The sequence below is a fragment of the Spermophilus citellus genome (genome assembly GCF_964194105.1).
Source record: "Spermophilus citellus genome assembly, chromosome: 4".
Classification (NCBI taxonomy): Eukaryota; Metazoa; Chordata; class Mammalia; order Rodentia; family Sciuridae; genus Spermophilus; species Spermophilus citellus.
The window spans coordinates 94,504,133-94,532,031 of NC_138185.1; the positions used below are offsets into that span (position 1 = coordinate 94,504,133).

At 36.8% G+C, this 27,899-nt stretch overlaps 1 pseudogene across 1 annotated transcript; it reads right to left on the reverse strand.

Annotated features, from left to right (window-relative positions):
* Window positions 1-789: 789 nt before the first annotated feature.
* On the reverse strand, window positions 790-27,492 carry LOC308646925 (cytochrome P450 3A9-like; annotated as a pseudogene). Its single transcript has 13 exons — window positions 27,422-27,492; window positions 25,430-25,523; window positions 23,336-23,388; window positions 21,719-21,818; window positions 19,390-19,503; window positions 19,046-19,134; window positions 18,221-18,369; window positions 9,559-9,686; window positions 7,885-7,951; window positions 5,358-5,518; window positions 3,568-3,794; window positions 2,299-2,461; window positions 790-885 (listed from the first exon to the last, which is right to left on the reverse strand). The product of its transcript is annotated as a cytochrome P450 3A9-like (transcript).
* Between the last annotated feature and the right edge of the window lie 407 nt (window positions 27,493-27,899).

The window sequence follows — 27,899 nt, forward strand, 5'->3', positions numbered from 1 at the left end:
TGAAGATGGACTACAAATATGTTTCTTGCTTTCCAGAATCAATAAGGGAGATAGGATGGGAATATGAAATCTAAACTAGAGATGCAGTAATAACTACCTCAGTAGACTGTTACAAATCATGTGCTTCAAAAATTGCAGAAGGACACTATGAATATAATTTTCCAGCAATGCAAAAATTCACAGTGGGTTAACTGTATCTATCTTACTATTTAATTTGAATTTCTGAAAAATCTCAATGTTATCAGTGATTATGAGGATCAAAAGATTGAGTTTTGACTTTCACTGATTCCGTACTATATATCCCCTTAAATGGGCATAGAGGCTTCAGATAAATTTCATAAGAATATTTTTATTGACTTTCTCATTATAAAACTTATCACAGCATATTTCAAAGAACGCATCATATATCAATATCACTACAAAAGCCACCACAACCACCCTTATTTTCATTAAAAATTGTTGACAAATTTGGTGATAATTGTTTATTCTCTGATCAGAGATCAGGAGGAGCTGCCAGTACTAACTGGCAGTGAGAGGAGAGAGACCATTAGACCCAGAAAGGGTGAGTGGCACTGAGATTGGCACATACTTTCCATCACAAATTAGATAATATTCCTCTGCACAGACCCTGAGCAATGTCAGCAAAGGTTCAGCATCTCTTATCATTCATCAATTGAGGAATATAGAGTCTACCTTCATTTTGAGTTTTCTTCACAAAATAAATTTTTGTTCTCTGATGTTCTGTGTCCCCGTCTCTAAGAAGAACCATTCAAAAATCCTTTGGGAAGTTTAGGCTCCACTAATTGTTCCATCTCTGCACAAAACCTTCAGAATAATGGGCTTTTCAGGTTGAAGAATTTCTAGATTGCCTAATTTCAGAGGAATCTGTAACATATAGCCAAGCACATGGAGAATGAAGCACAATGAATGAAACAACAGCAACCACAGCAGCAAAGTAGAGAAGATACATTAAGTACAGTCATGCTTTACAAACATGAAAACTACTTTTAGTATCATGTATCTTGAACTCCTCCTACTCCTTCTCTAACATGTGTCATGATGGGATAGTAAAATTATTCATTTATGTGAAAAATTATTTCATGAATATCTCTTATACGAGGCCTGAGACAAAATGAGATTGACTTATTCACTTTATTGATAAAATTGTAAATAAAGGACTGGAATTGTGGCTTAGTGGTAGAGCATTTCCCTAGCATTTGAGGCACTAGGTTTGATTATCAGCACCACATAAAAATACATAATGTCCATCAACTAAACAAAAAGTGATTTTAAGAAAATTGTAAATTAAAAAAAAGTTTCAAAAATTTAAAATAGATTCCTACACATTAAGGCAAACTTTTAGAGAACTGTATAAAGTTAATTTTGTGCCTGCTGAAACTTAACAAAGAACCCTGAGGAGGTTTTATACACTTCAATGTCATAAGCAGTCTTCAACTTCCAAAGGGTCTGTTCACTTCTTCCAGTTGAACTCAATCTGTAGAATAATGGAAGTGGTCTTAATTCCTTAAGACCATTATGCTTTGCTTTGCTCTTTGGGAATCTCCTCTTGGCTTCTAAGCCCAGTGGAAATGGGGGAACTTCTGAGCCCTTCAGTGTTTTGACTAAATCCTCATGCCATTTCCAGAATCACTCCACAGGGCTGGGGGGGATCTCCAACAGAGTACTCTTTTGCTCTCAGTAAGAAGCAACTTATTGTTTAGATTGAGAAGACCAGCCTGGAGAAGACAGAGCTTGCAGAAAGTATCTGCCTCATTCCTGGTGTGTCAGAGGACCCCTTTATATCAGCCAATTGGCCCTGAAACCATCTCTACCCTCCTCTCCCATGCAGATGGCCCACTGAGAAGGAAAAGTTGCATATTAAACCCACAAGTCCTGAAAGTGAACCACTATCAATAGGGAGGTTGTGTAAGTTCCAGTGAGGAGAGCTTCACTCAAACATCATAATCCTGTGGTAACCACACCTCATGACTGTGCACAGGGTCTCTCCAGGAGACTTAAAGCTGAATTTACACTGTGCTCAATTCACAGTCCACACATACACATGTCACACTAATCTGCATTGAGCCCATATGTTTTTTATACTTTGGTCTTCATAAAGCCATAGACTTAGAGCCCCCACAGTGAAGAACTCTAAAATCTCAAAGATGATGCAAAAGAGACTCATTGGACTATAGATCTAAGAATTAAATGATGAATGAGCATATTTTTTTCTGTAACTAGGTCCCTCTGTTTGGAAAAACATCTTCAAGTAAAACATTTATATGAAAATCTACTGACCTGTGTTTCCTTACAAGGTTGAAAGGAGAAGTTCTGCATTAATCTGACAAGAGCAAGTTTCATGTTCATGAGAGCAAACCTCATGCCAATGCAGTTTCGGGGGCCATTTCCAAAGGGCATGTACACATAAGGATCGATGCTGTCCTTGTTCTTCTTACTGAACCTGTTTCCACAATAGATGACAAGTCAACAAAACATTAAAACCACAACAGTTATTGTTTCACAATGTCCCTTAGACACTCCCAAGCAATGGTGGAAAGGATGCTTTTCTGGGCTGATTTTTATTGAAATCCAGCTGTGGTTTTGCTATGAGAATTGTTAAGCTATGGAATTTTTCCACCTACCCTCCTCCCTTAACCTATAGGATCTTTCAGTCATTTTGAGATGAGATTAATGCTGTTTAAAAGGAATCATGGTAAATTTGAGATAGTAAAGGAAACAACACAAACACAAAATATAAGACATATAAAACATAAACACATAAAATGAAATGAAATAGTGGTTATGTCAGTTTTGGCACACTATATAAAATTTGAAAACACACACACACACACATACACACACACACACACACACACACACACACACACACACTTGCATACACACAAACACAGTCATGGTGCCATATCTGAGGAGGATTAGTTTCAGCATCAGGCCACAACAAAATCTTGGGTGATGATGTCTCTTATAAAAATAATGGGGAAATATTTGTATACCCTAAGCACATACTGAAATATATTTTAAATCATCTCTGGATTGCATACAATAACTAATAAAATGTACATACTCTATAAACACTTATTGTATTAGACAGTTTATAGGGAAATGACAAGAAAAATGTTTATATTTAGTTGAAATCATAGATGCAAAACCTGTTACATACAGAGTGTCATCAAGTGATAATGGAGAATTTACCACTTATTGTTAAACATTTGTTCAAAATAAAAAAAAATATGATACAATCTAGTTTTCCAAAAAAGTTTATATTTACACAGAAATATGTTTCTGAGAACATAATCACATTATTAACTTGTGATTATTTAAAGAATTTGAGATACTGGATGGATATAGCATCCTTTTTATTCCTTGTCACAAATTTATAGCATTTTGCAAGAAAATGTCATGTTTGTAACATGAAAACAGCTTAAAATAAAAAGACATACATGAAAATGATTGCACAGTTACCTGTATGTCACCTATGCTAATAGATACAATGATATGCTTGAATCAGCCCAGCCCAGTTTGTTCCTTTTCCCGGGGTCCCTGTACCTTTCAGGGCGGAACTCCTCAGGCTCTGGCCAATACTTTGGGTCTCGATGAAGAACAAAGATTGGTATCATGACCAGTGTCCCCTTACTAATAAATACTCCATTGATTTCAATATCTTTCTTACAGGTTCTGTCAATTCTGGCACCAACTGGGTACAACCTGAGAGTTTCATTTACTACCATGTCCAGGTACTCCATCTGCATCAGGGTATCATAGGTAACAGGTTCCTGAAGGGAAAAAATGAAATTTGGGGGAATTAAGGTTTGAAACTAACTTTAAACTCAGTCTATGCTGTATTATTAAAGTGTTAGAATATCCCAAATTATACTCAGAATGGTGAAGGAGAGTAGTGCTTACAATTGACTAAGCATTGTAATAACAATCATGCCCATTTGACAACCATGTCCATGGCCCATTGAGAAGTGCAGAGTAGTTATGTACATAAGAGACCTTTGGGACAATCCCAAATTCAGTGTGTAATATCCTCAGCAGCATCATGTACTACTTTTTCTCATGTGAGGAAAAGTGACTAATAGCACCAAAAAGAGAATATGACAATTACACTCAGGCAAAATATGTGAAAGTCACTGTCACCTTTCACTAGAAAACTCATGTATCTATTTCAAGTAAATATAACATAGAAAAAAAGAAATAACCATTCTACATCAGTTTTAGTTGAATAATCCTGCTTTGGAGATTTTATATATATATATATCATAGAGATAACACTACATCATGTAAAAATGTTGGGAGAAACTGGTAACTTCCACCCTAATACCACCAAAGAAGGCTAAGTTTGGATGGCGCCATGTCACACAATTTCAGTTCCAGAGAAAATTCTAAGGAGGACAAGAAGCCACTCTCAGCCCCACCCTCTCTTTCTGGACCAGTCTCCTGGTTGTTCTTCATGGCTTCATTGTAAGCTCTGAAGAAGAGGCTTTGTGTCCACTTCACTGCCAAACCAGGCATGCCAGCCAGAGACCAGGTGTATTCATATCCAATAGACTCTGTTTAGGCAGAGGTGTGAGATCAGCAGGCACAACATGTACCTAATGCCTGTGTGTCACTGGAGAGGACATAAGGTAGAAGTAAAGAGTTTGGCTCAGGAGACAGAAAATCTGACTCATGCCGTGACTTCTTCTCTCTAATACATGACTAGAGTGTGAAGATGTGTGGAGCAGAGCAGAGTTGGCCTTCCCACCAAGCCCAGGATCACTCAGCAGACAGCAGGGCAGGAGCTCATGCCACAGCTCATCAGAGACAATGATCTGGACACTTGAGTGACACATGCTTACACTTCCTAGGTATCATCATGGTAACTGGTAATGGGTACAACTGAAATTACACTCTTTTCAAAATTCCTTGTAGTTTTGGGAATAACATTTTCCCCAAAATACTGTTTTCTCCTTCATTTGTTTCTTCAGAGCCTTTCCAAATAGAGCTGATGAAAAGAATCACTGACTATATTTTGGATAAAGCCTCCTAGGAAGTGAGGAGGAGGTAGTCTTTTTATTTTTATTTTTTAAAGAGAGAGTGAGAGAGGAAGAGAGAGAGAGAGAGAGAGAGAGAGAGAGAGAGAGAGAGAGGAGAGAGAGAGTTTTTTTAATATTTATTATTTTAGTTCTCGGCAGACACAACATCTTTGTTGGTATGTGGTGCTGAGGATCGAACCCGGGCTGCACGCATGCCAGGCAAGCGTGCTACCGCTTGAGCCACATCCCCAGCCCACGAGGAGGTAGTCTTGTTGAGGCCCCACCTCTCTCCTCCCTCTCCAGTTACCATCTTCTCACCTTATTGGACAAAGCCGCATCAATCTCCTGCTGCAGTTTGGTCTGGACATCAGGATGGGTGGCCAGTTCATACAAAATGAAGGAAAGAGCACTGCTAGTGGTGTCATAGCCAGCAAAAATGAAGATAATTGATTGGGCCACAAGCTCCAGATCAGACAGGGCTAAAGGAAGAAGAAACACAATTTAGGTAAATCCAGCAAATCACAACATCAGGGTTTAGATGAAGAGAAATCCCATTAAAACCCACAGATCACCAGGCAGGACCATGGAAAAGCAGTTCAGGGTCATTCTCAGAGTGGTTTTCAGTCTAGTGTCTATCTGATAGGAGACAACGGAAAACTTTTTTTAATCCAGTTTTCTGAGGTCTACACCACACTTGGACTTGGCTACTAACTATGCCATTCTCAGCACCACCAAAGATAGGTAATTTCAAGAGACACCATTTCTATCTAAGATACACAGTATGATCAATATGTCCCTTAGATTATCATAAATCTACTTTGTGTAAGTACAAAAGTGGATGATATTCTTGTCCAGGACAATTTTAATTATTCTAGGTAACATATAGCTTGAAATACTGATTTGATTGTTTGTAATACTAAGGTTTCAGTGTGTGAGAAATTGAAGAATCTTTCATCTAAGCATTTTGGAGGAAACGTATGGAAATATTTGGCAGAAAAGGGACTGTTGCTACTGAAAGCCTGGTCCATGGACAAGCAGCATCAATAGCATTTGGGAAATTATTAGAAACACAGAATCTCTAACCCATCCTAGAACTACCAAGTCAAAATATGAACTTCCATTTTATGAACTTCCATAAAATGTGGTGATTCTATTCTATTGAAAACTGTCAATAGAGCGGCAGTGGGCATTACATGTGGCGAAAAAGTGGGTCAATTTTAGTAAAACACAACACTTATTCAGTCACGACTGAATGTCACCTTCCTTAGCACATTCCCTCTCTCTGCTCTACATCATGCACACCAAATAGCTCTTCTCATAGAAGCTGACCTCTATGTTGACTGTTTCCATCATCACAGAGAGCTGAATAGAACTGGGTAGATACATATAGGATAGATAAATGGATGGATGGATGGATGGATGGATGGATATGCACATGTGAACACAAAAATATGTACACTGGAGGGGCTGGAGTTATGGCTCAGTGGTAGAGTGCTCACCTCGCATGTGCAAGGCCCTGGGTTTGATTTTCAGCACCACATAAAAATAAATAAATAAAAAGAATATAATGTGTCCATCTACAACCAAAAAATGAATATTAAAAAAATTATGTACATTGGGGCTAGGTTTGTGGCTCAGTGGTAAAGCACTCACCTAGCACATGTGAGGCACTGGGTTTGATCCTCAGCACCACATAAAAATAAAATAAAATATTGTGTACACCTACAACTAAAAAATAAAGATATTTAAAAAAATATGTACACTGGCAGGCTGTAGTAAGTCCAGCCCTCATCTCTAGAATTAATTGTTCAACATTCAGGAATTTTTCATATGATTGTCAAGACAATGGGTACCAAAAATTAGAACTGCAATAGGAGTATTTATGTCACAGAAATAAGCTCTAAATTAGAAAATTTCTTTTGAAGGAGAGAGAAAAATAGTTTATATCACTGGATGTGAGTAGATACAGAAATATTTCTTTCCTCTGCTTCATGTAGAAGTATTTCATGATAATAATCTTGTCTGTTGAGAGTATCTAAAAGCAAAAATCCACAAGATGATCACAGATTTTGATTTCTAAATTTCATTAATTACTAAATAAATAAATAAAAACCCTAAGATCCATTGAAAAATCACCGATTCCAAAGCTGTCAGGAGAAACAGAGCAGAAACCTGGAATATCTTAAATCAGAAAGCAAGAAAATACTGGGAAAATAAATGGAAAGGGCACAGAATATACTGTATGTTCCTATAATGCAAATACATGTCAGAGAATGTACAAGACCAAGAACAAACCCTAAGGAAGTCTGCGGACTTTGAATGATAGAAGTGTGTCAATACAGGTTCCTGAACTGTGACAAATATAACTCTCTGGTGGTGGATATTAAGAGTGAAGCAGTGTATTCAAGACTACATGGAGAACCTCTGTGTTTTCAGTTCAATATTTTTATGGATGTATAATTTCTCAGAATAAACAGAAGCTACTTTTTAAACAATCACAAGGAAAGGTGAAAAGAATAATAGAGGACTCAAGAGCCTACGTGAAAGGGATTCCAGTGGACAAATAAGGGAGAAATTGAGCATGAAATAAAAATATTAAGAAAATAAGTTGAATAAAAATACCATGCTAGTGAAACAAATACTTGTTTATATCAGCTTCAACATTGAACATGGCTCTAGGTGTCTTTCCAGAAAGTTTCTCAGGCTACTGTATATAATATCCAAGCATGGCCTTTCTGCAACTTGGTAGAAATGCTCTTCTTCCTGGAAAACCTGCTGAAAATTTCAAGAACAAACCTTCCCACTGAGTTTCCCCATCAGTAGACAAGGTAGCAACCTTGGTTACCTTTATGAGATTCCACATTTTTGGAATTCTGAGAATTTATCATAAGCTGAAGAAAATCCACCCGATGCTAGAATCAGAGTAATTTCAAAGATAGAATGTTAATAATGAAGTCAGAAATAAATTAAGAGTGAAGAACTTATCTACCCTTCTGGGACTATGACTTCTTTAAGTACAGAAGTCTAGCTGGAGTTTCCTAAGTCATCAGTGAAGAAAAGTATCCATCTACAAACTTTGGAGAGTAGGACGTTTCCCTGAGTGAAAACTGGCTGTGGTGTCCAATAGCTACTGGTCTTTGCTCTCCATGCTTGTGAGCTTCTATGGATTCTGAACACAGCCTCCTGGCCAAAGAGTGGTTGGCTTTGTCTCCTGTTACATTTGTTTTCTCAGGGAGAAGTCCTGGACTGCAATATTTTGTTTTACTGCCTTAATTCTTCACCAAAGATGCCACAGATTAATCTCCTTCCATTTATAGAGCTTATCATTAGATTTTGGGCAAGCTTCTTGAGAGATCCCACCATGCTTGAAGCTATGAACTTGTACTGTCACCTGGAGGGCCCATACTGGCTCCCTGGCCTGCACACATCCTTGTGCTGGCCTTCATACATGAAACAAACCTTCACCTAAAGAACCCATGCCTGCTCCATTAGGGGCCATACAGTACCAGCTACACTGAGGATGCCTTCTGTAGAGAATTTGTAAAGTGAGAGGTTTGGAAATGCAATGATTCTTTGTCAATGTAAAATCTGATAAAATTAAAGCATCAGGAAAAAAATATTATGTTTAAATTTTATCTATTGAAGAGAATGGATATGATAAAAAATTTTCCTCTATTTAAAAAATCATTTCAACTGATGTATAAAAATATTTAGCTATACACATATTAACAAGGTACCTGATTTTAAATATATATATATATATATATATATATATATATATATATATATATATGCTGTTTGATGTTTATGTCAGTTTAGACACATCTTTAATTGCATTTATCATTTCCTGATAATGGATATTTCCAAAATCTATTTGGCTCAATTAATAGGAACAATTTTAAAATAGTGCAGCAATAAACATGGAAGTACATATCTCTCTTTGACATACTGATTTCACTTTCTGTGGCTAGATAACCAGTAGTGAGATTGCTGGATCACACAGTGGGCCTGTATTTGACTTCTGAAGGCCCTCCAGACAATTTTTCATAAAGGCTGTCCTAATTTACATTCTATTCAATAATGTACAAGGACTCCTTTGGGACTTTTTCTATCAGCAATATTTATGCCTTGACAAACTAAATTCCATTCCCATCATTTAATTGTAAATGTTTTCTCTTTGGTTCACTATTTTTTCAATATTCGAAATATGTAATTTTATTCATTTTAATCTTTTTATTAGTTCTTTTTAGTTACGTATGAGAGTAGAGTCCATTTTGACATTATTATAAAAGCTTGGAATACATCTTACTCTAATTAAGTTCCCTCTCTGGTTCATTCTTGTATCTCAATTACCAGATGCTAAATTCTTTATTCTCCCCAAATGAAAACCCTCTACTACTCTCAACCAAGAGTTCTTCATCTACTTTTAAAAAATATACAAAGAAGTATGGAAGTCATACACCCATAAGCAAATAAGTTATCAAAATGAACCTCCTCTGTAACCACCACCAGATTTTACCTGTTGTTTCTCTTGAAGGCGACTTTCTTTCATTCTGTTTATAGCTTTCTTTAAAAAATTTGTGACATCCTTTGGAAATATAGAGATATTCATTGCCTCATAAATTGGAGTAAGGAATGGAAAGATTGCTGTAGGGGAAAGAAAGAACAAAGGACACTTCAGTGAAAAATGTAAAATTTACCTGGAGCAATTACATCTTTTCTACCAATCAGAAAATTGGAAATCATAAGGGTTCCTGAAGAGGAACTATTCCTGTTAGGACCACTGATTGGGCTCCAGGCCCCTGGCTTAGCAAGAGGAGTTCATATATAGGGCCACCATCATAGCAGTGAGATCAGTGGCCCCTTGTGCCTGTGTGGAGTGACCAAAGGAGCAAATGAAAACCCTAACCCTTTTCCTCTTCATGTACTTGAATAGAATGTCTTTGGATAAAACTAGGCTTTAGTCTGGGACTGTGGTTAATCATGCTCTTCAAGAAAGAGCAGTCAGGATGGGATAAAGAGATTCCATCACAGGAGGAATCCAGAAGGCATTATTAGAAAAAAAATTGGGAAACTCAATGTATGGGAAAATTGATCAATATTCACCTAAATAAACACTGGATGAAAGAAGAAATATAAAGTGAAATAGATAAAGTACTGAAAGGAAAAAAGAAGGAATAATATATTAAACTTATGGAATGAAGAAAAAGCCATTATTGTGTAGCAGAAAATTGTTATCTATTAAATAAAAACAACGATCACAAATGAACAAACTTCACACAATATATCATGAAAAAAGAAGAACAAATTAAAAGTAAAGAAAACAGAAGGAAGAAAATATTAAGGACCAAAGTGAAAGCTAATCAAAGAGAAAATAATGTCAATAGAAGAAATTAATAAAAACAAATGCAATTATTTGAAAAATATCACCAATGTTGCCAAAATAATAGCTAGACTGTCTAAGAAATAGAAAGACTACAGTTACTAGCGTTCAAAATAAAAAAAGGGAAATACTGACATTATAAACATAGAAAGAAATATAAAGATATTTTAACAATCAGATTATCACAACAACTATACAAATTACATAACTTCAATGAAATGGACAAATTCCTAGAAAAAATACAAACAACAGAATCTGACACAAAAAGTAATAGACAATATACATAGACATACAACACATGATGAGATTAAAATAGAAATTAAGAACTTTTCTACAAAGAGCAGCTCAGGTTCAGATGTTCCATGGACAATTCCACCAAACATTCAAAGAACTAATACCAATTCTTTACTTCTCAACAAAAATTCATAGAAATATCTAGTATTTTCAAATATAGAATACAATGAACACTTGTAAAAGATCCTAAAATGCCCATGTTAACCTAATCATAAGACTTAACACAAAGATAACATAGGACAACTACAAACTGACATATCTTATAATTATGGATGCAAAATCTCAACTAGTATTAGCAAATTAAATCTAGCATCATATAAAAAGAATTATATACAACAAAAAAAATCAGATTTGGAGGTCAGGAAAAATGGTGTATCAGCAGAACTCACAATAACCCAGCAGTCCCTGGAGACTGAATTAAAACAACAATTTTGTGGGGAGATGGGAAGACTGTGGGGAAATGATAGCAAGCAACCCAGAAAACTAGCAATCAGGCGAAATCCAAAAATATCAACTTCTAGAATACAAAGAGAATTAATTCATGGGATAGATGGCAGCAGTTCTGGGTGTGCATTGGTTCCATGGGGGAGAGGAAGCTCCTCCCCAATGGGCCCAAATTACTCCCACCCTGTTTAAGATGAATGGTGCTGCTGTCCAACAAAATCATCATCTGAGAAGAAAATAAGCTCATCAGAGCTAGCTCAACAGAAAGACCAGGCACTTTCCAGCAGAGAGTAAAAGTGGTGAAGTGGCATCAGCTAAAGACATTCTCTGTTAGTACTTTCTGGGAGGGAGACTAGGAATCCCTGCAATTTACCCTTGCTTTTCATGTTTCACTCATTTTTCACTTTTTGCTCTTTTTAGTATTGTTTCTGGTATATTTTCTTTTTGAATACCAAGAAAAATGGCCACCTAATCCTTACCTTTTACTGTATTGGCGGGTGTCCAGATCATGCATCAATCTGGACACAGGAGTGGGACTACAACACAGAAAAGGAGAAGCTTTGTGGGGCAAGCTGCAACTGTCTGAGAGTCTGCAGAGTAAAGTGTGAAGAGCACTTTCATTTGAAATTGGCAGTCTGACCTTGGCTGACAGGAGATGGAAATAGGACAAATCAGGGTCAGGTTGAAAACCCTGGGCCTGTGACAGCATCCCACAGTACCTGTGACACCTCCCCAAGCTCCAGAGGGTCTGAGGGATGGAGGGAAACATTCCACACACACAACCCAGCACAGGGACTCAGGCTTTCTGAAGGAGGGGTGTGATACACCTAGATCCTGTACTGATTCTCTTTGTTTTCTAGAAGTTGACCAACAACCCTACCACACTCACATTCCCACCCCAGTCACAAGAACAAAGCCATTTTTAAAGTGAAGTCCGCTATGAATCGTACAATACTCCCACAGCAGATGCTGCCAGGCAGAGGGGTCAGAGCTCAGCACACAGACTCCTCCAGCAAGTTTGGCCAGCTTGGGCCAGAGCTGAAAACAGACAAACAGCATGACATTGGTGTCACATAAAATCCTTCATAACTGGGAGATTCTAAAATCAAAACCCCACAAAGCAATGTCTGCAAATTTAAAGCTTCAACAGGAATAAAACTGAAGCTCTATGAGTGGTCTTGCATTCACTATTGGAGATAAACTCCCAGTGTCTTCTCATTATGTATTTTTTTAGAATTCATATAATTTTATTTATTTTTTGAATGAAATGGATCCCATGTCAATTCTGCTTCTCTTTCACCTCCACTCCATTCTCCTGTGCTTCATTGTTTTTTTCTCTCCTCCCTCTCCCAATTTTTCTTTATTTTTCTTTTTATTTTCTTTATGCTTTATCCTTCTAATACAGTTTGCCATACTATATTGCTAATGCTTAAGCTTTTCCACCTACTCTATGTTACTCCTCACTCACTTTTCTCTTTGGTTAATAGAGTTGCAGAGCTCATTACTAATAAATGCTATAGTATATGTTGATATATGATTTGCTCTTAAGTTATTACTGTTACTGGCACTTATTTTCTGAAAGTGGTACTTGTTCTTGAGCCCAAGACTGATTACATTGATTAGATGTGTTAAAGTTAAGATATATCTTCATATCAGGGCTTAAAATGATGAAATAAATATTCATTAAACTCCCCCACATGCATGAGCAAAAGGAATCCATCTCAACATATACACAAATACAGAACCTCAGCAAACAGGCTGTCATCCTGTCTCCAAAAGCTTATTATCCTCCAATACTAAATTCACAGATATTGCAGTTGATGAAATCCCAAGCAAATAATTTTAAAAGTTGATTGTTAACATTATCAATAAACTGAGACATGATCTAAGGAATGAACTCTGGGTGAGAACACAGGATGTGAAAGATATTCTGAAAAGACCAAACAAATTTGAGAAATAAAAATCTCAATAAATCAAATAAAAATTTAGCTGAATTCTTGCAAATATATTAGGTCACCTGGAAGATAAAACTTCACACTTGAAACATATAAACCTCAGTCAGCATTAAGGGAAACAAGAGGAAACCATGATCAGAATATCCATGAGCTCTGGGATGACATAAAGGGGGCATATAATTCACCACAGTGAATTTCCCCTTTTTGCATATCCATAATGCATTGATTAAAAAGAATGATAAATAAATAGAATAAAGACCAGTAGACTAAAGAAAGGGAACAGGTTAGAGGGAGAGGAGAGGGATAGGGGAAGTACTAGAGACTAAATTAGAGCAAATTATATTCCATGCTTGTATAATTATGTCAGAATGAAGCTCCATATTATCTGTAATTATAATGCACTGGTCAAAAATTAAAAACACTGAAGTAGCAAAGAATAGGAGAAAATTCCTTCACATCATTAATGTCATATATGAAAATCCCAAACAGCATATGGACAAGAAAAAACTAAAAGCATTTTCTTTAAAATAAGGAATAAGACAAAGATGTCCACTGTCACCACTCTTAGTCAATATATCAACTGAAATCTTTGAGCAATGAGCCCACAGAATGAAATAAAAGGAATAGGAAAAAGAGAAGTCAAATTATTATTCTTTACAAAAGATGTGATCTTAAAATTCAAAGACAAAAAAACTGACAGAAGAATTGTAGTGTTGATAAGAAATAATCCCACGTTTCTATGGTTCAAAGAATTTTGAGAAAGGTGCCATGACAGTGAAATATGGAAAAATCACTCTTTTCAATAAATGCTTTTGGTTCATCTGGACAGAGTCACGCAAAAGATTAAAGTTGGGCCCTGAATTCATACTGTAAAAAACATCCAACTAAAAATGGACCAAAGATGTAAACATAAAATTAAACTAACTCTTAGGAAAAAAGCAAGAAATTAAACCTTTACAATTTTAGATCTGGAGTCTAAGATCGTGAAGCCAAAAAAAAGGGAATAAAAACACAAAAATTTGGGCTGAGGATATGGCTCAAGCAGTAGGGCGCTCGCCTGGCGTGCATGCGGACTGGGTTCAATCCTCATCACCACATACAAACAAAGATGTTGTGTCCACCAAAAACTAAAAAATAAATATTAAAAAAATTCTCTCTCCTTAAAAAAACACAAAAATTATATGTTATAAATATAAAAAGACGGTACTTCCAAATATACAATCAAAAAGTCAAACCTGACCTGTAGATGAGGAGAAAAAAATTGCAAAACACATCACATCAGGAATCTGTATCCAGAATAAAGAAATCTTACAACTCGCCTACAAACAGAAATACAATTGTGACTTGAAAAGACCTTTATAGAAAGAAGACATAAAAATAGCTCAACTTGTTCAACATATTATTTTATAGAAATTAAAATGAAACCCACAATGAGATGCCACAATACACCCAGGAGGATAGCTAGAAACAAAACAATGGGAAAAAGTAAGTGTTGGACAGGATAGAGAGAAACAGCAGCCCTTGTGCATTCCAGGTGGGAACTTGAGATGGGTATGGCTTTTGTGGAAAACATACTGACAGTTACTTTATTAGGTAAACATTAAATTGCTATACAAGGCAGCACTCCCTAGTAAATACATATACCCCCAAACAATGGAACATCTACATTCATCAAACTCTTCTCAATTTCAAGAGTAAAATAGACCACAACACAATGATACTGGATGACTTTAACCAGTATAGATATAATAGCTCTTCCAAACAATGGCTAAACAAAGAAACTATAGAACTCAATAATGCAACCAATAACTTGGACTTAATAGACATATAGAGAATATTTCACCCATTAAGGAGTGAATACACTTTCTTCTCAAGTGCACATGGATTATTCTCTAAAATATACCATATATTATGCCACAAAGCAAATCTTATCAAATACAAACAAACAGAGACAGTAACCTGCATTCTATCAGATAATGGAATAAAATTAGAAATCAATGATAAAATGAAAAATAGAAGGTACTCCAACACCTGGAAACTAAAAAATAATGCTATTGAATGAGCAAGAGATAGAAGAAGATATCAGAGAGGAGATTTAAAAATTCTTAAAGGTAAACAAGAACACTGATACAACATATAGAAATTTCTGAGACACTATGAAGGCAGTACTAAGAAGAAAGTTCATTGCATGGAGTTCATTCCTTAAAAGAAGAAAAGTCAACAAATAAATGACCTAACATTATATCTCAAAGCCCCCCCCCCCAGAACAAGAACAAATCAAAACCCAAAGTAGTAGAAGACAGGAAATAATTAAAATTGGAGCTGAAATCAATGAAATTGAAACAAAAGAAACAACTTAAAAAATTGACAAAACAAAAAGTTGGTTCTTTGAAAAAAATAAAATTTATAAATGCTTAGCCACACTAACAAAGAGAAAGAGAGAGAGAGAGAGAAATCTTAAATTACTAAAATCTGTGATGAAAAAGGAAATATCATGATGGACACTTCTGAAATACAGAAGATAATTAGAAGCTATTTTGAAAATTTATACTCCAATTAAATAGAAAATATCAAAGACATCAATAAATTTCTAGAGTCATGATCTACCCAAACTGAATCAGGATCACATACACAGGTTAAAAAGATCGATTTCAAGCAAGGAAATAAAAGACACCATCAAAAGGCTACATACAAAGAAGACCCCCGACCAGACAGATTCTCACAAGTCCTTCAAAGAAGACCTAATACCAATATTCCTCAAATTATTCCATGAAATAGTAAAATAGGGAACACTTCCAAACTCATTCTATGAGGCCAGTATCACCCTGATTCCAAAAACAGCCAAAGACACATCAACAAAAGAAAATTTTAGACCATTATCTCTAATGAACATAGATGTAAACATTCTCAATTAAATTCTGGCAAATCCCATACTACCAGAAGTGTTTTACACATTTAATGCAATCCCTATTAAAATCCCAGTGACATTCTTCATAGAAATAGAAAAAGCCATTGTAAAATGTGTTTTGAAAAATAAGAGACCCAGAATAGCTAAAGCAATCCTTAGCAAGAAAAGTGAAGCAGGAGGCATCACAATACCAGAACTTAAACTATACTACAGAGCTATAGTAATAAAAAGGCATGGTATCTGCACCAAAATAAACTTGTTGACCAATGGTACAGAATAGAGGACACAGAGACAAACCGACATGAATATGTTTATATCATAACAGATAAAGGTGACAAAAGCATTCACTGGAGAAAAGAGCCTATTCAATAAATGGTGCTGGCAAAATTGGAAATCCATATTGGCACCAAAACAGATTCGTAGACCAATGGTACAGAACAAAAGATATAGAGACAAACCTACATGAATACAGTTATTTCATACTAGACAAAGGTGCCAAAAACATTCATTGGAAAAAAAAAAAGATGGTCGTTTCAACAAATGATGCAGGGAAAACTGGAAATCCATATGTAGGAAAATGAAATTAAGCCACTATCTCTCATCATGCACAAAACTTAATTCATTATGAATGAAGCACCTAGGAATTAGGCCAGAGACCTTGCACTTAATAGAAGAAAAAGTAGGCCAAATTTTTGATTATCTTTGATTAGATTCTGACTTCCTTACAAGACTCCTAAAGTGCAAGAAATAAAATCAAGAATCAATAAATGGGATAGATTCAAACTAAAAAGCTTCTTCTCAACAAAAGAAACGATAAGGTAAAGAGAGAGCCTAAAGAATGGGAGCAATTTTTTACAGCATACACATCATATAGAGCACTAATCTCCAGGATATATAAAGAACTCAAAAAATTAACACCAAGGAAACAAATAACCAAATCAATAAATAGCATATGTAACTGAACAGACACTTCTCAGAAGAAGCTATACAATTAGTCAACAAATATATGAAGAAAGGTTTAACTTCTCTAGTAAATACAGAAATGCAAATCAAAACTCCTCTCAAGATTTCATCTCACTTCTCTCAGAATGGCAGTTATGAAGAATATAAGCAAAAATGTATATTGGTGAGTTATGTGGGAGAAAAGGCATACTCTTACATTGCTGGTGGGAATGCAAATTGATGCAACCAATATGGAAAGCAGTATGGAGATTCCTCAGAAAAGTTGGAATGGAACCACCATTGGAACCAGCTATCCCACTCTTCAGTTTATATCCAAAGGACTTAAAATCAGCATACCACAGGGACACAGCCACATCACTGTTTAGAGCAGCTGAATTCACAATAGCTAAACTGTGGAACCAACCTGGATGCCCTTCAGTAGATGAATGAATAAAGAAACTATGGTGCATATACACAATGGCATATTATTCAGCATTAAAACAGAATAAAATCATGAAATTTTCAGATAAATGGATGGATTTGGAGAATACAATGCTCAGTGAAGTAACCCAATCCCAAAAAACCTAAGGCCAAATATTTTCTCTCATAATTGTTTGCTGATCCGTAATGGGGTGGTCATTGGAGGAATGGAGGAACTTCGGAGAGGGCAAAGGAAAGAAAGAGGAAGGGAAGGGTTATGGGTATAGGAATGATTGTGTAATAATATGGACATCATTACCCTAGGTACATGTATGATGACACAAATGGTGTGAATCTACTTTATGTAAAAGAACAGAAATGGAAACTTGTGCTCCATTTGTGTATTATGTAGTGAAATGAATTCTGCTGTCATGCATAACTAATTAGAACAAATAAATAAATAATTTCTTTTAAAAAAGGAATGAAGTACTCACACATGCTTCAGGATGGAAGAATTTGAAAACATAATGATAAATGAAAGAAGTCAGACATGACTTTTAGGATTCCATTAATAGAAAATTCACAGTATCAGCAAATCTATAGAGTCAGAAAATAGATTCATGGTTGCTTAGGCTTGGGGAATAGAGAGTTAATAATGAATGATAGCCTTCTTCTGAGTTGATAAATGGTCACTAGTGATGGCTGCATATATCTTTGTACTGAAAACCATTTAACTGTATAAGTTAAGTGGGGTAATCCAAAGGTATATTAATTATGTACCAATAACACTCTTATTTAAAAAGAGAATGAATGAATAACATGGTAGTTCACATACTTATTGAGAAGAGCAAAGGGTCAAAGAAATCAAGTCATAAGAGTCTCTTGACTTTCTCCACAAAGGGATCTTGTGGGTTGTTGAGCGAATCAATGTTCACTCCAAATGATGTAGCAGTGATCACATCCAGGCTGTAGGCCCCAAAGATGCTGAATAGAGAAAGATATAGAAAGTTAAAACCAGTGCCTCTTCCTAATCCTTCCACTACACATGCAGCAAGGAGTAGGAGTAAGTTCATGTGCCCAAGCAAGACAAGCAGAGAGCCACACACTGTCAACAGTTATCTGATGGACCATCAGATGAGTCTATGATCCCTTCACACTGACCAAGAGGTCTTTATGAGTTTCAAATGAGGTACTGCCCTTGTGCTAGGAGTCATGGGGACGTGAGGTGACTTAGACTCACCTCTGAACTCAAGAAGTTCACCCACACAGGTATAAGATCCATAATCAGACAAATAGAATGTAGATGATGACAGTTGTATACAAACTGAGCTTCAGCAGGACAAGGGTGGAATAACTGAGTCTTCTTAAAGGGCTCAAAAAGGTGACCGTGACCTTGACAGTATTTTGTCTTCTAGTATATCCAAAGTCATAAATAGCAGCCAAACAAACCTTGGTGGATACAGGAGAGATCCTTTCTCCCCCAGCTACCCTGTCTCCTCCTGGGAGCAGCCCTTTCTTAGATGAGAAGTTGGAGTTGTGACTCCAAACTTGCTGTTGTCTGCTCATTGTACAAGCTCAACATTTGGAATTCGGTTCTGTGGCAGGCAGTTGGAGGGGCTCCTGGTGGAGCTTGGAATGCCACAGCTGTCCTGCTACTTACTCTTTCAAGTTGATAAACTTGCCATTCTCTGATTCCAGTCTCATGTTTTTCACCAACACATCTCCATACTGGTTAATGATGGGGAACATCTACGCACAAAACACAAAATCACCCATAGTTAAGTGAGAGACGCCGTCTCCAAGGTTATGGTTTTCCCAGGATAAAGAAGTATGAGACATTTATAATGAATCTTACTATATCTCTTCTAAAACATAAAGACAAAAGAACATTTTTAGAAAGTTCAAATTCAGAGAACTATTCCTTTAAAAGGGACTACTATCTATCTCATTTTCTACCCATCCCCAGGTTTATTCTCTAAGTTTTCAATGGAAATTCCTCCTTACCTCCTTGAGTTTTCCACTGGTGAAGGTTGGAGATAGCAGTGTTCTTATTCTCTTCCACTCTTTATCCTCAGACAAGGAGATGGCTTTTTTCATAAATCCCTTTGGACCAAGGAAAAGAGATTTTGTCCTACATAAATGTTGAGGTCTCCACAGTTGCAAAAGTTGTTAAATAAGTATCATTTATTAAAAAAATGTTTAGAGACTGCCTACTAGGTAGCTGGCCCTATGTCAGACACTCAATAATATTTATTCCAAGTGACATAACCTCCTGAGAGTTTGAAAGAGATACCCAGGTACCTCACACCGCTTTTAGACTTTATATTCCAACCTTTGTTTAGATGCAAAATTTCCACTTGGTTGGAAACTTTTTCCAGGGGAATAGACAGGATAAAGGCCTAAGAAGACCTAGCACAACCCCCAGGGCTATGCAGAGCAGAAATGGGTTGGTGACAGATACCAGATGTTCTTGGTCAACTGTATGTTACCTAAGATCAGTTCTGTCTTTACATGCATTTACGGCATAAGCGTCTTGATAAAAGGGTGCCTAGGTATGATAATTTTAAAAATAATAATATTTGAAACTTAAAGGATTTGGAATATAAGTGTAATACAGGAAAAAAACACAAGTTTTTAATGGAAGTTGTTTCAGTATTTTCTAAAAGGGCAGAGGAGAAAAGGAAGATAATTCTATTTTTCACCTGGGTGCTAGACTTCCAAAGTAAAACCCTTGAAATTTAGTTCTGTCATCTAAAATATATTTTTGTGTTAAAATGTATGTTTCCATCCAGGCACAATGGTGCATGCCTGAAATCCAAGCAGCTCAGGAATCTGAGACAGGAGGATCACAAGTTCATAGCCAGCCTCAGCAGTGTTGAGGTGCTAAGCAACTCAGTGAGACCCTGTCTCTAAATAAAGTACAACATAGGACCAGGAATTTGGCTCAGTGGTCTAGTGTCCCTGAGTTCAATCCCCAGTACCCCACTACTACCAAAAAATGTATGCTTCCAGCACTCATTCACTGTAAACATTTAGGGGATTAGGAGCAGAGGGAAGCTTCTTCAACTTGACAGAGATTCTACAAAAAAACAATTTTCAGCTAACAATGTACATACTGGTGGCAAACTGAATGCTTTCTCCCAAGCATCAGGAAATAATTCAACAATGTCTGCTCAGTCATACACAGAAAGACAAGTAAAAACGTTCATCTGAGTGTACATTAGTGATATATACATGTTGGGAAGGGGTATGTAGAAGGCAAGTAAATAGAGGCTGGATTTGAGTAATGTGCAATATATGCATGTATTGAAGATCGCAGAAAATCCAATTATCATGCACAATTATCATATATTAATCAAAGTTTTAAAATTTTGGTTTGAACCCCAGGTCTTGTGCCTGCAAGGCAAGCACTCTACCAACTGAGCTATATCCCTAGCCCTCAAAGTTTTTTAAAAGTGAAGATAGAGATTGTATGGGAATCCACACACACACAGCCTCATCTAAAATTGGGGTAAACTTTGGAAAATTAAAGTCTATATCCTTCAAAATAAATGTTCACTCTCATGGCTATTATTCAACCTCACACTGGAACTCCCAGCTGATGTCAGAGGAAAAGAAAAACAAATAAATAAAAGAAATACAGATAGGATTTTCCCTATTTATAGGTGCAATCTTTGTCCAATGTGGTCAACACACAAGAAATCAGGCACATTTCTGAGGTTAATGAAAATTGGTGAAAACACATTAAAAACACAATCTAAATCTACACAAATTTAGGCATGTGATACATTTGGACAGAGCTGCACACTCATTCATATAGGCACACAAAATGGAAAAATGAAAATAAAAAGCCTTGATTGTATTAATTTCCTGTTAATATAGGAACAAGAACTTAATAAATTTATAGTCATGTAAGAAATTATCATTGGGTAAAACAGAATAAATTATACATGAAACCGCGTGGTAATTTTTTTTTTTTTTGGCAAGGAATGCCCTCTGAATTTGTAAATATCTCAGGATAAAAATTGAGTTAATAAATTAAATAAATAAATAAATAAATGTTACTTTGGATTAGACAAAGGGGAACAAAGGGAAGGGTGAGGGGATGGGAATAGGAAAGACTGTAGAATTAATCAGACACAACTTTCCTATGTTCATATGTGAATACACAACTAGTGAAACTCCACATTATGCACAAACACAAGGATGGATGTTGTACTTCATGTATGTATAATATGTCAAAATACATTCTAGAGTCATGTATAACTAAAAAGAACAAATAAAAACTTAAAAATATAAATAAATGTTATAATGTTGAAAAGTGAGTGCTTACCCGCCGGTTGGTGAAGACAGAATAACTTTCTTTGATGAGCACTGTTTTGATAATGCTGGGCTCTGCAGTAGCCAAAACAGGTTGTGAACCATTAAACAGGCTGTGTTGGGAAAGCAAAGCTAATTAAATCGAACAGGCCAGATTCTGCAGCAGGAATCCAGACTTTGATCCTGATGTTATCTATTCTACCTGCCTACTCCTACAATAGATAGCAATATGAAGTTCTGTTTGGGGATTCTTAATAGCATAAAGGGTAATGTAGGTAAAGTAGGTAGGAAGAGAAACTTAGAGACAAAATACACCTTCAAAGAGATCATAATTAGAAATAGCATTGGAACACTGGTTAAATCTAGATGGTGAATACAATAGTATTGCCTATGGTACTTTCCATAACTTATTTATTTGTTTATTTATTTACTTGTTTAATTATTTTTTAATTACAGGTGGACAGAAGCCTTTATTTGTCTATTTTTATGTAGTGCTAAGGATCAAACCCAGTGCCTCATTGTTCTATGCAAGCGCTCTGCCACTGAGCTACAGCCTCAGCCCATAGTCTCCACAATTTTTTACATGGAAAAATATAGGTTTGTGAAAAATTGAAGGCAGATAATTGACTAACATCTCACAATTACTAAGTTTTGCAAGTGGTAGCTGAAATGGGGCCTTTGGAGATCCAGTGGGGCATGTTGTGTCCTTGGATCACATGGTATCTATGGGCCATGTCAACTGAGCAGAACACTCTGGCCAGCCCTGTGGCTTTCTGGGGATTGATGAGAGAAGATGGAGATGAAAAGTCAAAGTCTTCTACCACTATTTTTAGTGTAGAGCAAAATGATTACACCTCATCTATGGCTCCCACCAAACCCCCACCAGCTCTGAAAGGGAATAGTTGCTATAGTTAACTGAGGCCACCCTCCAATATAAACCCCATCAATCCACCAGGGAACTCACTGGTGGAACTACATCCTATGTCTGGTCTTAACATCAAATGGATGAAGGAGAGGAAGAAATGCTTCATTGAAAAGTCAACACTGAAAACTTAAAAAATGGCATATGAGCAACAATAATTATGACAATTAAAAAGAAGAAAGAAAGTAAAGAAAATGAAAAAAGCTTAGCAGAAATGGTTTCCCATCTGCTTTAGAGTACCTCCCAGCCTTTTGTTCAAAAGCATACATTGAATCTGAAATTTAAATAAGGGAATTTTGTCTTTAAATTAAAAGGAAATCAGTGGACAAAAGAGATGATGCCATAGATTTATAAGCCCATGATTTTTTTTTAAAAAAGTTCTCAAATAATACATTTTATTCATCTAAAGGATTAAAAAAGAAAGAAAAATGGGGAAGATAGGAATAGCCAGACATTGGACACAAAGTAAGGCTGGAGACTCTGGGTCATCAAAAGTAGGAGAAAAGCCAAAACATGCAACATTCTCAACCTAAGTCAGACTGTAGACCCAGACTCCTGGTGACATGCAGGATCACTGGCAGGATAATCCTCCAAGGACTTTGCAGCACAGAGGGTTGCATCCCAAAAGTTCTGGGCTGAGGTTGTCCTCATGCGGTGGGGCGCCACATCATAACAAGTCTACCAAAGAGAAATTTCCAGAATACTCACCCCCATGTTTTTCCATACTTTTTATAACATTCGGTGTCAAAATTAGACACACCCTAGGAAGAAGAACAAAATGAAATTACATTATTGTTGCAAATGTACTGACATTGCATCAAATGACCCAAATCCCATGAAATCAGGCTTGACGTTCCTAACAGGTGGTTAGAGAGAAGCTCTTATTCAGAGGCTTCTGAGGAGAAAAGAGAAAATATGCAATATTTGAAAAGAAACATGTAAAGTCACTTGAATTTTCTCTAAGTATTATACATAATCTACCAATTACCCTTATCAATGAATACAACATGCTTCTCTTCTGCATTATTTCTTTGTCTGCTTGTGTTGTCCCAGCATCGCTAGCAGTCAGAGAAATGCAAATCAAAACCACCCTAAGATACCATCTCACTCCAGTAAGATTGGCAGCCATTAAGAAGTCCAACAACAACAAGTGCTGGCGAGGATGCGGGGAAATGGGTACACTTGTTCATTGTTGGTGGGACTGCAAAATGGTGCAGCCAATTTGGAAAGCAGTATGGAGATTCCTTGGAAAGCTGGGAATGGAACCACCATTTGACCCAGCTATTCCCCTACTCGGTCTATTCCCTAAAGACCTAACAAGAGCATGCTACAGGGACACTGCTATATCAATGTTCATAGCAGCACAATTCACGATAGCAAGATTGTGGAACCAACCTAGAAGCCCTTCAATAGATGAATGGATTAAAAAATGTGGCATTTATACACAATGGAGTATTACTCTGCAATAAGAAATGACAAAATCATAGAATTTGGAGGGAAATGGATGGCATTAGAGCAGATTATGCTAAGTGAAGCTAGCCAATCCTTAAAAAAACAAATGTCAAATGTCTTCTTTGATATAAGGGGAGTAACCAAGGACAGGGTAGAGACAAAGAGCTGGAGAAGAAGAATAACATTAAACAGGGATGATAGGCAGGAGGGAAAGTGAGAGTTAAGGGAAATTGCATGGAATTGGAAGGTGAGCCTCAGGGTTATACACAATTACATATAAGAGGAAAGGAGGAGTAGGAGGAAAATTATATAAGTGGAAGAAACGATTTATAGTAGAGGGGATGGAGAGAGAGAAGGGGAGGGGAGGGGAGGGGAGGGGTGAGGGGACAGTGGAGAATGGGATAGACAGCAGAATACATCAGTCACTAGAAAGGCAATTTGTAAATCAATGGAAATGTAACTGATGTGACACAGCAATCTGTATACGGGGTAAAAATGGGAGTTCATAACCCACTTGAATCAATCTGTGAAATATGGTATATTAAGAACTATGTAATGTTTTGAACAACCAACAATAAAATAAAAAAAAAGAAATACTGGGACCTTCTGAATTATCACCTCCATAGGCACATGAGGAATCCCAGGGTGAGGGAAAATGAGTGCATCCCAGGGCCATGCATGATCTTTTATCTCCTCATCAAGTATTATTTTAATTTATCTCATGTTTTCTGGTAGAATTCTGGTAGAATTAGGGAGTAAAGATGCCAGCAAACTCTTTTAGCCTAGGAGATTTATGTTGTCACAATCATGTTGTTGAGTAAGTAAGTGACATAGTGAGCAAATAAAAGTGGATTTGCCTTCCTGTTTTGGGGCTTAACTTGGAAGAGGGGAGATGCTACCTCTCTGCACATAGTACACAGATAGTTAGACACTGGCTGTGAGTTTTCATCATAGAAACTAAGCAATTAATCTTCCTCATGCTAAGTTTCATTTGTAATATTTTAAGTGTGCAAATAAAGCATCCCAGAGGTATGAGTGTATCTTCCTAGAATCTGCCCTGAGGAAAAAAAGAAAACACTGTGAGGATGCTCATAGTCTGAACAGAAAGTCCACAGCTTACACTGTTGATGTGCCAGAGTCCTGAGCTCATTAACAGAAGTGAACCTGAGGCCAGGAGGAGTTGTAAACAGAGCCCCAGGGTAAACCTGACTGTGCTTTGGATGGGCCCTCACACAGTTTCTGAAGCTTGAAATCTCAAAACTTCTTTCATGGAGCTAAATTTCTACTGATGAAACTAAGCAGGTATTTGCAACCATAAGAGGCAAAACAGGGAGCTCAAATGACACTCACCCGGCGATAATTAAGAAGAGTTCCGAAAAAAGGCAGAGGTGTTGGCCCTGGAATTCCCAGCTTCTTAAAATATCCATGTGAATACGTCCCATATCTATAAAGTGGAAGAGAAATCCAGATCAAGGGATTGTGACTGTGTGTACATAGTGGCTCAGGAGTCACTGATTCAAGAATGGGAACAGTGAAGCCAGGCAGGTAACATGTAGGCCCTAAATAACAACAAAAACTCCAATGGCCCTAATTACATCTGCTCATCATTTCCTCTCTCACATTCCCTGAGAGACCACAAAAGTCATAATAATTAGCTCAAAGCAGCTGATTATTGTTAAGTTCCATCCTTAGGCTCAGAATGCTACAGTTAATATTTGATATAAGTCCCCAAACATGAGTTTGAAAACTCCTGAGTCATTCAGATTAGATTTCTTCCAGGTCACTTCACTCACTGGTGTCAGTTTAGGAAGTTGACTTGATGCCATCATGTTGGCCCTCTAGTGGCCTCCAGTGGGGGCCATCCCCACTCTGGGACTTCTTAACTGAGCAGACAGGAGTATTCTCCCACTTTTTCATAACTCCCATCTGGATGCCTTTTATTGCATCCCTGGTCCACATTTTCCTTACTCATCTGCTGTAAGAGATTAAGAACACTGGCATATGGGGAAACTGTTGAGTAAGAATAACCAGCTGGGCAGGTATATTTAAAGACACATGCAATCTACATCATGGATGTATGTATTAGATTAATATTCCTTCAATTTTTCAAAAAAGATGAGGTCATTTTTAAACAGGTTGGTTTTCACAAATACAGAATCCAAGGGTCCTATTTTGACCTTCAGAAGGAATGTGAGGAACTTACCTCAAAGAAATTGTACTATTGAGCAGAATAAAATTAAAACATTTTCATTAATTTTAAAATGCCACTGGAGGGAAAATAGATGCAACAAAAGCCTGAATACTACTCTTTACTTTAATTGTTAGAACCAGGTTTATATTTTCTATTTTCACATCATTATGAATACCTAGTCTTGTAAAAGTGGATTTAAGATAGAAGTCAAAGGTCTCCTTAGGGCAATGTCTTCTACCTCAGTCAGAAATAACTGCTCTCTTCCCCTGCTCCATGAAACCAGGAATCCCACTATTTTAAAAAATATTTTTATAGTTGCAGGCAGACACAATACATTTATTTTATTTATTTATTTTTTTGTGGTGCTGAGGATTGAACCCAGTGCCTCACATATGCCAGATGAGCTCTCTATCAGTGAGCCACAACCCCAAACCAGGATTCCAACTATTTAAAGGAATTCTTCTACTAGATGGTTTTATTCATGCTCCTGTACTGGAATTTCATAAGCAAATATTTAAAATACAAAATGGGCTTGGAAACTTCTGTCTCTTGAAGCTGCCATTAGATTTCAAATCAAGGGAGAAACAAATCTCTACACTGATGCTAACTTAAGGCATAAAAGTTCCAAATTTCTCCCAGGTCTTTGCTCAATAGTATTATCATTCAGAAGCACTTGCATATTGCAGAGTGGAGGATTTGATTTTTTAGAGGGAGGGCTGATCCAGTGAAAGGGAAGAGATCAGAGGGAAGAACTGAATCTGAGCCTGTGGTAGCACCTGGGATGCACTTGGTGTATTTTACAAATGGTGCTGGGACGTGGGAAAAAGGAGCAGGAACAACCTGTTCCACAGGAGAGAAGCTCCTACATCTCTTGTAGTGCACATAGAACACAAAAGATAAACAATGACACAGAAACTTGTGAAGACCCCTCTATACCCCCAGAATTCTGAAAGTTTGCAAAATGTGCATCACTTTTCAGAAGGTGTGCAGTTGTTTGTAATCTTCATCTACTGAACTCTTCTGGTTGATTAATCTGGGTTCAAACTTAGACTCACTCCGAAGTTCATCCTCCAAATCAAATCATATCACTAAATCTCCTAGTCACAGAAATGGGTGGTTTCAAGAGAAGAGAAACTGGGATAGTTACTCACAGGAAGAGGAGCACCAGGCTGATTCCCAGGAGAACCCATGTTTCCATGGAAAAGTTTGGGATCAGGTCCATCACTACTTTCCTTCCAGATATGTGAGCTAGAAGTGCCAAGCTTGCCTTCTGTGAGCAGGTGTGATTCAATGAAGTCAGACTGGCATATTTATATGCTGGAAAAGGAGGTGGGGCTGAGTGTTCAACCAATAGAAAAAAGTATTGGTGCTCCAGCCACTATTGAAGAAGCCAGGTGCCCTCTCCACCTTGGCAGTTGGCAGTGAGACATGGGGACACACCTATTTTGATCTTTGAGTTCAGATTTTATAAAAAATTATCCATAAAAACTTCAATGGGGCTGGGGTTGTGGCTCAGTGGTATAGTGCTCATGAGGCACTGGGTTCAAACTTCAGCACCACATAAAAATGAAATAAAGATATTATGCCTACCTACAATTAAAAAATAAATATTTTTTTAAAAAAACTTCG